This window comes from Opisthorchis viverrini (genome assembly GCF_000715545.1).
Source record: "Opisthorchis viverrini unplaced genomic scaffold opera_v5_60, whole genome shotgun sequence".
Classification (NCBI taxonomy): domain Eukaryota; kingdom Metazoa; phylum Platyhelminthes; class Trematoda; order Opisthorchiida; family Opisthorchiidae; genus Opisthorchis; species Opisthorchis viverrini.
In genome coordinates, this window is record NW_008751712.1 from 1,287,924 (window position 1) to 1,296,444 (window position 8,521).

An 8,521-nucleotide genomic window follows, 5' to 3' on the forward strand; every position below is an offset into this window, starting at 1 on the left:
ATGTGACGAGGACGTTGGGGCTGAGTATAGACAGGCATAGTGTCCTCTGTAAACGTCAGATACCACTGTTGGGTCATTCGTCGGTTCTCCGTTTCTGTCCGTCAAGGAGAACGTGGATGGCTTGTTTCTGCGGCGATGTCTCATGTATTTGAACAAGGCGTTTTTGTTTTTCGAGCGAGGTCCAGAATGGTGGATTGTTTTCGTATGTTCCATTTGCGGATTTCTGATTTACAGCGGTTCCGCCCTTTACGAAATGCCATCTCATCTTCTGCATCCCCTGTGGTCAACTTTTTGAAAAAGAGTTGGGATATTTTTTCCAGAAGTCGCCGAATCCTTTTTGGCAGCCTGCGGTTCATCCGAGTGCGCGCCGGTTTTTTTGGGACGAACGTCGCGTCAGCCTCGTGAACTTTCTGGACAACGGTGCTATATAATTCTTCCACTGGAGCTGGGCTCAGTGTGATTTGTTCAAGAAAGATGCGCATTCCCGAGAAGCATGCACGGCAGAAGTTTTGAAACCACGTTTGAGGTTCGGGATTTCTGACCCAATAGCAGATGAACTCAAAGGTCAGTACGCAGTGGTCGCTATGTCCAAGTGGAACGTAAATTGTTACCTGATCAACGAAGTGCCTTTCGTTGGTGATGACCGAGTCCGGGAGGGATGTTAGTTGGCCTGTGCGGTATCTGGTGGGTGCAGCGATGTGTTGACTCCAAGCGCTCTGTTGAACGACTTCAATCAGCGCCACTGCAAATAGTCGCTTGATTCGACGCGTTGGAGTTCCATCCGGGAGTCCTTTGGTGCGTTGAAGTCACCTACTAGCAGGAGATGTGTGAAGTGGTATTTGGAGGAGATCTGCTCAATGTTTTTTGGAATTGGTCATCTTCGGGTGGACTCGATGAACTACGTTAGACCACACCGAGAAGTAGAGAATCGTTCCCGCACAGCGGCGTTTGGACCCACAGTGCATCGCAAAAGGGTGCGGGGTTGTGTCAGGGAGAACAATCGGGATTGGTAGGGCCGCTTGTTAGTACAGGGCAACCCCACCTCCCCACCCTCGCTTTGAGTTGGCTCGAAAAATAGAGTAACCTTCTATCGAGATCTCCGCGTCAGAGTCATCTGGTGTGAGCCAAGTCCCTGTGAGTGCAATCATTGACGATTGTTCAAGGTAAGCTGACTGTTTAACATCGCCGTTTGTTGAAAAGGCTGAGGCGGTTTGTGGACAAGCTTTGTGGACAAGCATTTCAACACCGTCTCCGCTGCCTCTGAGGGTGACCAGGTTGGTCAGCAGACATAATAGTTGTGCGCTGGGTTTGAGTCCAAGGCTCCGAAGGGGCCTCTGGGGCGATGTCGTCTGCTTCTGCCTTCGTGGTTTCTGGGGGTGCTTTTCGCTTGCGAGGATTTTTTTGTTCCGTGGGGGCGCGGTTTGCTCGGGCCTTTTGGCTTTGAGTGAGAGGTCTTTTCCCCCATGGGCGAAAATTTCGACCGTTGCTGTTTGTAGCTCTTCTAGCACACGCATTTCGGCGACCAGATTCGCTGTTGATCGGGGATTTGCAACAAGATTTCGTCTTCCTGGATTCTTGGGTGTTTTGGAGCGGTTTGGCCGGAAAAGTGTCTCTGTAAGGCTCTGGGCGCCGGGTGGCGGCACCAAGAAGTAATGATTTTGGTAGCGCTTCCAAAAGGCTCGTTTTCGCGGAGGACTGCACCTTGGAGCCAGCCAGCAGTTTTCTAATATGGCGAATTTTATGTGGCTTTTTCGGCTGCAGTAGCTATTCTTTCGTGTATGTGTGGACACCCGATCCGCCGGCGATCAGCGTGGCCAACTGGATGTACAAGGGATTTTCCGGATGGCTGTGTTCATGCTTACGGCTTAGGTTGTCGGGGTCCTGGACGGCGCTTGTGTCCACAAGCAGAGAGGCCGCTTCTGGCGGAGTGTAGCTGAAGATTGACTTCGCTGCTTTTCCCCGCACATCTGACTCAGTTCAGTTCAGAATCTGTTGCTTTGTTGAGGAGTGCATGGCTGCAGCCGTGTTGTCTGTTACGGAGATAAGCGTTGATAGCTCCACGTAGTTTGGGCGCTGCTTGCATGTGGGATTTGCCTCCTCCAGGGCATCCCTACCTTTGGTGGGATAGACGCCTGTGGTAATAGAACAGGAACTGCTGTCCGGAGACGCAGCTAGTTTCGTCGGCCTGCTTTCGGGAGCACAGGGGGATATGGCCACAATTGGCTTGGTCATGAGTTAGGGGTCAGCTGAGTTGGTGCTCAGAAGAAGCCTGTTTCGTGCCTTCACACCTGATCTGCTGTGCCCCAGCTTTCGAGTGTCTAGAGGGCGATCCTCGGATAGACACCTGACCATTGGGTTGGCCTTCTGAATTCTGCCAGCCCGCTCCAAGGTCTTCTGTACGTCAGATCGGGAAGAGTGACGAGAATTCCAAGCGTTCGCTTGCTTCCCTTCTGGTGTAACCATTCTGCGTGGAGCGATTGGTCAGGCTTGGTGAAGACATTCCTAAGGATTGATTTTGCCAGATTCGCTGGCGTGATTTTTCCGGAGAATGACCCCCCGGTTATCAGTCTGTTTTCCCTTTGGCGCCTGTCCACTAGAGAGGCTGTGGCGGTTTTTATAGCCGCGTCAGAAANGTACTGGTTCAGCGAAGAAAGTTCCTTGTCAACTTTCATCCAAGTCGCTGCATTTTTAGTGTCTGAGTCCTCCAGTGCCTTTGAAGGACGCTCCAATTTCGCGTCGAGTATCCCGATCAAAGCGGAACACTGACATCAGTCTTTCTGAATCTGCAGTGGGAATTGGCTCTCCTTTTGGCTGCGGTATGCATTGCACCCTTAACGTAGAGCCAGCTGGCGCAGACAAACGGGTCAGGAGGGTTAGCTGGTCGGCTTATCTGGTCGTCCTGTAAACCCGTTTATTTGAAGTGCCACCAGGCCTTGCAGGTGTGGCATTGCATACCGCGTTTGACGTTCGACGGGCAGCCATTTCCCCCACATCTGTTGTGGTCTCTCAATGGCTGCTGAGGGCCATCGGTATAAACTGATGTCATGTTTCGGACTAGATATAAAGTAGGAAGTGTGCGCAAAATATCAAGGGTTATCTCTCAAATGTTTTGTTAGAGTAATAAAATTCAGAAATTACTCGTGTGTACTCTGTGAATAGATTGAAAAACGAAAAAATTTTCACAAATTTGCACGAGGGAAAAACGAAGCCGATTCCGAACGTATCGGTTCAACCTCATAATGGTACAGTCAAACTTTAAAAAGCGACTGATGAGGCTTGTGGGTTTTCAGGATTGGCAGGAAAAGGAGCAGTCACACGAAGGGTGGGCACTATCCGACACAAGCGGTCATTCCTGAGCTGGCATGATCAAAATTAATGGAACATCAGTGGCAGGGAAACACTGTTATTGGACGTTTTCTTGTTATTTGTGGAACACAAAATCTGGACAACCGCAGCAACCAAAACGAACATCTCGATGATCTTGGCAGGAAGGCTTACTGGCACAAGACCTGGATATTATGAACAATGTGGTAAAACCCCGTTCATTTGACGGTTACTCAGATTACGTTGGGTCAGCAGCGCGTCATGGCTAAAGCTGAGACAATTTATCAATGGGTAGTCATCTCAGAGTGTGGAAACCTCAGAGAAATACCACCTGTCAACTAATTCAGCGTTTATTGGTCTCGAATCAGCATTAATGTACATCAGCTCAAACATTTCCTTCTATGTCTACCAAGTGTACACATCCCAATTATGATTAATAGGCCCGGACTTGGTGCACACAACTTAGGAAGGGAACCTCAACCTTCGACGTGACTTGTGCTAAAGATGTTTGGTCGTGTGCCTAGTCTAACTAAGGATAAATTTCAAAAACCTAAATGCTGCATTTCCTAGAAGAGGGGTGACCAAGACAGGAATTTAGGACGCTTCCCGGGCTCAAAAACAGGGTTCTGAGAAGAGAATGCACCATAGCACAAGGAATGAGGTGACTAGATGTAGTGAAAAATTCTGAATTTGTTTTGATTCACGTTCGTCGGAGCCGGACAACACAAATCACCAGTCATTAGGCAAAGCCGGCACAGTAATCATGGCAGGAACTTAGCTAAAAGGAATGAGGCGTAAGTTGTCTGTGAAAAAAATCCAGGGCACCAATACAGTTTGCTCAGAGTAGTTGGGCGTTCAATAGGCATCATCTGCTCGGAGACGACAGAAAGCTCTCAGCGTCCGTGATTATTACATCCAGGATGGAATCGCCCGGCTGAGTGTTATCACAGAATGTACAATTAATCCACCATTTACTTCCAACGTGCTTGTTGTACATTCGAATGCGGCGTAGTCTGGTGCATTTTGTCGGTAATGAGTTTATTGTTTTGCTCGTGCAAATTTGTTCATGAATTCTATTGTTGTTGAACCTATCCAGAGTAAAAACGTGCCAATTGACCCCGATTTCTCTTTAAGTGGCTCTGGCAGTCTTTACTGGTTTCCCGCCATGCGCGCACGTATTCACAAACGCCAAACATAATATGGCGGACTGCTCTCTACTTAAATTATCGGCGAACAATACCAGGCACAGATGTTGTCGATGGACGTCGAATTTGAAGAACAGAAAGCAATGTCAAGCTCCCCGGGACTGGTGGCATTTTGAGTTTGAGGTTTTGTAAAATGACCAGATAAGTTCACCATGCAATTCTGTTTACCCATTTATCTGCTCCATCTGAGAAACCTTCAGAGTGCTATACAGTGTTCAAGTAGCAAGACGTTTAGTGTGGTGGGATGAAGTTCCAACTTTTAAGGCATAAAAATGAGTGAGGATCTCACCTTTCAAAAGAGTCCACGAAGATTTACGGTACTTCCCTCAAAGCATAATTAACAGAGTGGCCTGGACGAATTTTGCGGCCAGAAATTCTGTGAGCGATTGGGCAACGCCTTTCAGCCGGGCTGCACCTTATGCAAACATGTAGAAATCTTGGCACGTTCTCACTGGTGTAGTGGTCTGGCTACCCAAGAAGTTAGTTTACCAGGAGTGTGCGGCAAAGAAATAAAAATGATCACGCTAGGTTTGATGTACAAAAACGAAGAGATCAGATGGAACAGACGCACTAACAGTTGTTCCCTTTAAAATAGTTCGTGGTTGGCCCAGGTCAGCGAATAAACCAGAATCCAATTATGTTGGTCCAGAGGTCTTCTTCTGAACAGTTTCCACATATAATAGATTCCGAAGATGTCTGAAATGTTTTGGTACCAGAGTTAGTACATGAGACTCGCGAATGACCGCTGCAAGCGCGAGCGAAATCAGAAGAGAGAGTCGGAGCACGTAACCACGCTTGTATTATGAAAAATTGTACAAGTGCGCGTTTTTGTAGTTTTTCGTATTTAAACAGAAAGCGATTATGCAATTGATGAAATACGTAGTGTTATAATGGAAGTAAAATAAAGGTACAAAACGCCACACTACTTCCCCACTAGAGCGTTGACCATGAAAGGGGAAAACGCTCGAATAAATTCAGTAACGAATCACAAGTCGCTCACTTCAAGTTTCTTAATCAGCTAAGTACAGAGGGAAACGGACGCGATGTCCGGAACGACTAGTGAAAGGAATGAGTTTGGCGGGACGGATATCTTGGGTAGGTGTGGGTGTTGTTGGGATAGCAAGATTGCTGGATGTGGTCGTGGGTGCTTCAATGTAGGCAGGTTTCAGGCGATCAATGGAGACGGTATCACGCTTTACGCTTCTCTCTAAAACAAAGTATTTGGAGTGACGTTCGATAACCTTGAAGGGGCCGTCATGTGTTGTTTCAGACGGGAGACGAATGTGACGGGTGATTCGGGCTGTGCGCCAGAACGGGAAACTAGTTCACCGGGTAGACGTAGAGTTGTACCGTATACTGGGGGAACAGTGAAGATCCTCCTTAATAGTGGAGCGAATAGCAAACAAAATGAGGGGAAAAGAAGAGGACCATGAAGATGGGTTCATTTGGGTAGGAAATGCATCTTTGAGGTATCGATGGAAACGCTCAACCAAACCGTTGGAACAGGGATGATACGCGGTAGTCGATATGTGATGGAAACCGAATAGCGTAGAAAACCCACAGGAGAGACTACACTGAAATTGTGAACCGCGATCGGTAGTAACGGTGGAAGGTATACCAAAATTACTCTCCCAGTTCTGCAAAAATGAAAAAGCAACCGTTTCAGCTGAAGTATCCGAAATGGGTACAGCTACCGGCAACGGGTAAAACGATCAATCACGATGAGGATATGAGTGAAACCGTTTGATGAGGAAAGTGGGCGAACAATGCCGAGATGGACGTGTGTGAATCGAGCATCAGGAACGGCAAATGAACCGATAGGTGAGTTCGTATGCCGAGTTACTTTACTGCGTTGACAGGCGATGCACTGTTTGGCCCAGGATGTCAGGTCCTTATTCATGAAGTGCCATACAAAGCGTGCACTAATCAACCTCCAGGGTGCTCTGATTCCTGGATGAGCAAATCGATGAAAATGGTCGCAAACAACGCGTCGAATAGTGTAACGACCGTTTCGAATTCTTGAGCAACGAACACCAAGGTTAGCAACCAAACCGGCAAAACTCCGAACGAATGGCTACGCAAATGTGCTGTACTATAAAAAAATGAAAGTATTTACACGGAATACAAAATTACAAACCTCAACGGTTTTCGCCGAACGGTGAGGTACTCCAAAAGGCAAGCAAAGCTGATATGGATCAACAGTCAACGCGTGAACGAAACCGCGTCTCAAACTCATGAATTAAAACAATATATAGCTGCCCAAGGATTTGGTACAAAAATAGTATAACCAGAGCGGTAAAAACGATTTGCGTGGTAAGAAAAACGGAGAATATAGATATCTTGTAAATCTGAAATAGGGTTCAATTCCACCAGTCCAAAAAAGGGCGGTCCATTTGAATTGTTAACCGGGAAGGCAGTCATTCAAGATTGGAGGCAAATTTAAATATATATGAAGTTGCAACCCCGCCGGCCAAAATTCCTCCGACGGTCAGTAAGCGAACAGGTAAGTTATCGGGAGAGCTCTAGCCTACAAGCATGCAACGTTAGCCACCGACCTGAATGGTCCGAGTCCACTCCTGCCACAAAGGCCGGTTTCAACGGTACACGCGCCTACCCACGATATCACGCTGAACTAAAACCCGGCTGTTCTAATACGTCTATCAAGAAGCATCCCTAAACCTGCGTACCCCCTCGTTAGTCCTCCCCTTCCAGCAAACATAGGGTCCTAACATCGCGCTTGATGACACCGGAGCTAGTGGGAAGGGAAACCGTTCTGACGAGGCCGTTTGCATCTGGCTGACATTCGGTGACAATACCCAGCGGCCACCTTCCTCTAGAGAGATGTTCGGACACTACCATAACGATCTCACCCTCCCTGAGGTTTCTGTTCCGACTTAACCACTTATGGCGTAACCGAAGCGTTGGAATGTATTCTTTCATCCACCTGTTCCAGAAAACTTCCGACAAATACTTCACTTGTTTCCAACGTCGGGTGAGCCACTCTTCTAAATCGCAATGCGATGAGATACCTACGTTCGTTTGTAAACGAGTTAACTCATCACTGTATACTTCCGCTTGAACCTGACGGGTAACGACCACCCGATATTTGGTCAATTCTTTCACTTGTAGGTGACTTGTAGCATGACGCCAGACCTTCCAAATTTGTGCATGATGTAGTGGATGAAGCGCCTCAACCAATCAACTGATTTCAACAACACAAACCAGCTAGACCATCGTGCAAACAAACGCCCGGAAACACTTCGAGTAGAAATAACGTTAATAGTTGCTCGGCCCGCTTCCAGCTCAGCTGACGATAGGCAACTGGCGGCGACTCCCACACGATTACCTGGGCCCAGTGGCCCAAGAATAACCCAACCCAGCGGTGTCTTCACGGCAAATGGTTCTTTTCGACCTCCCAAACGCTGGTTTAGCACCCAGTGAGCTTCTGGAACGTCACGGCCAAGCAGTATACCAACCGATTTAGAAGGAATATCCTCAAAGGGCAATTCATTCAGGTGAGCCCAGCGACTTGCAATTTCCGAGCGTGAATCCACGACTAATGATGGGAGGAGTTCAGATACTACTGAAGCACCTTTCACTAAAACAACCTCATCACCGTGAAGTGGACACACCTCGAAACTTCCAGATTCTCCAACTGCCAAACAAGATCCACTGATTGTAGGAGAGAGCTTGCCAACAGTGTGCTCCCGTTTCCAATCCTAAGTGACAGCCAATCCCCATATTTATTCCCCTTGACCAGATGAACTGAAACCTTCTTGTTTTACCGAACTATTTTTGTAACTCTTTCGGACTTTGGTCGGACATTGTGATTTTGCGGTCGCTCGCCATCGATATCTGTTTGGTTGTGACGACATCGATTTTGAGGCGTAGTGATCTGCGCTTTGTCCTCAGGCTGGTAATTGTACCGCCCTATTTTTGTAACCCTACGGTATCTGCAGAGGAGAATCCGTTGAGGTTTGTTGAATATGTAT